Genomic DNA, 2,471 nt, shown 5'->3' with positions numbered 1-2,471 from the left:
TTTTTAGTGATGAATTCGGAGGCATTCCCCACCACATCCCAGCTTATCTTTGCTTTTATTCATAAATCCATTGATAGCTTAAGTTGCTAATCCTAGTAGAAACAGTTCAGTCTCAGAACCCCTAAACACTTTTTTCCTAGTCTTTATTTTTCTTTTAAAAAGAATAAAAAAGAAGAATAAAATTATAAACTACAGAATTTCAAAACAAGATGATAGGAAATCAATAATTGTTGTTATGTTGCATATTATCTTCAAAGTAGTTGTTCAATTACCAGATATAGACATGCAAAATTGGCCAAAAAATTAAGCATTAATTATTCCTTACAATAAACAAATAGAAATTAGCAATATAATTATATTAGCTATCTTGCATGTACATATATAATTATATAGAATTATATTTTATATATAATTTCCCCTTCTTTCTTTATGCTTACATTACAGTTTAAAGTTTTAAAATATGGAATCATCATGACTATCTCACTTCCATTCTCCCACCATATGGCTGTGCTGTGATACATAAACCCTGTTTTGTGGGCTAGCATTTCCAAACCCAGACTAAAAATTTCAAGATGTGAAAAACAAAGGCTGACTACAAGTGGTGTGACTCCGTCCTGCGCGTCTGTTCTGTGGAGCAGCACTCATTCACTTCCGTCCACATTCTCTCCCACCTAAGTGTGCACCACCACTCCATGGAAGAGTCGGTGGACATGGACACGAGCCCCCTGAGGCCCCAGAACTATCTCTTCCATTGTGAACTAAAGGCCAACAAAGATTACCACTTTAAGGTGGATAATGATGAGAATGAGCACCGGTTGTCATTTGGTCAGTGTAGGGGCTGGTGAAAAGGATGAATTGCACATTGTTGAAGCAGAGGCTACGAATTATGAAGGTAGTGTGATTAAAATAACACTGGAATCTTTGAAAATGTAGAGCCAGTGGTTTCCTTTGGGTGCGTTGGTGTTTTGAAAACACCGCCTGTTGTCTTAAGGTTGCATGTTAGTGGACAGCGTTTAGTAGCTACAGAAGAAGATGCAGAGTCGGAAGAGGAAGAGGAAGAAGATGTAAAACTCCTAAGTATATCTGGAAAGCGATCTGCCCCTGGAGGTGGCAGCAAGTTTCCACAGAAAAAAAGTAAAATTGGCTGCTGATGAAGACGAAGAGGACGACGAGGATGAGAACGAGGATGATGATAGGATGATGATGATGATAAAGAAGGTAAAGAGAAACCGCTAGTGAAAAAATCAATGTGAGATACTCCAGCCAAAAATGAACAAAAAGCAAACCAGAATGGAAAAGACTCAAAACCGTCAACGCTGGGGCCAGGAAGATGGCTCAGTGGAATAAGCACTTCTTTGGCAAGTGCAAAGGCCTGAGTTCAATCCCCGGTTCCACCAAAAAAAAAAAAAAAAAAAAAAGTCAACGCCAAGATCAAAAGGGCAGGAATCCTTTAAGAAACAGGAAAAGACTCCTAGAACACCTAAAGAACCTAGGTTTTTTTTGTTGTTGTTTTTTGTTTTTGTTTTTTTTTTTGTTTGTTTGTTTGTTTTTTGTGGAACCGGGGATTGAATTTAGGCCCTTGCGCTTACCAGGGAAGTGCTTATTCCACTGAGCCATCTCCCCGGCCAGGGACCTAGTTCTGCCTAGTTCTGTAGATGACATTAAAGCAAAAATGCAAGCAAGTATAGACAAAGGTGGTTCTCTTCTCAGAGTGGAAGTCAAATTCATCAATTTTGTGAAGAATTACTTTCAGATGACTGACCAGGAGGCTATTCAAGATCTCTGACAGTGGAGGAAGTCTCTTTAAGACAACAGTTTAAACAGCTTTTCAAAGTTTTCCATCTTCTTTCATTTCTGTAGCAATTGCAATCTAGCTATCCTTTTTATAATGCAAAATGAAAGCTTTCCCTACCATGTTTGATAAATGTTGTCCAGGTCCCATTGCCAAGAATATGTTGTCTGAGTTGCCTGTTTAGTTTTTGAAGATGGAACTCTACCCTTTACTTGGTTTTAAGTATGTTTGGAATGTTTTGATAAGATATAGTAGAAGTGGTGGTCAGACCTGGGGATGGTAGGGGACAAATATACATGTGAAATAAACTCAGTATTTTAATTTTAAAAAAGCTGACTACATACTACATGCAATGTACACTTCTAGTTTGTTTTATATTTATATTTTTATTTGTATTTTTAAGCCAGCTTCTCCACAACAGATGTACCACACACACATTTACACTCACACTGAGAAGCTCACTGAGTGCCACCAAACTTACTGCTGTCATTTCTCTGTTTTCAACTATTCCATATACCACCCTCTTAATTCATATTGTTGATTCACCTTGAACATTAATCACTTTCTAGAGTAAAATGTTTATGACACAGCTTCTCTGCTACTATCTTTCCTCCCTTCAGTCTCTCCTTTTTTCCATTTAATTTTCTAAATTTCAAATCCAGTGAAGTCAATTCTATGT

General features: G+C 37.4%; 1 pseudogene; it reads left to right on the top strand.

Annotated features, from left to right (window-relative positions):
- Nucleotides 1-692: 692 nt before the first annotated feature.
- On the top strand, nucleotides 693-1,807 carry LOC101576877 (annotated as a pseudogene).
- Nucleotides 1,808-2,471: the final 664 nt, after the last annotated feature.

The sequence above is a fragment of the Octodon degus genome, unplaced genomic scaffold (assembly GCF_000260255.1).
Source record: "Octodon degus isolate 3935 unplaced genomic scaffold, OctDeg1.0 scaffold00277, whole genome shotgun sequence".
NCBI lineage: Eukaryota > Metazoa > Chordata > Mammalia > Rodentia > Octodontidae > Octodon > Octodon degus.
Note: the sequence above shows the minus strand (reverse complement) of the source record. Positions and strands in the feature narration are given on the sequence as shown.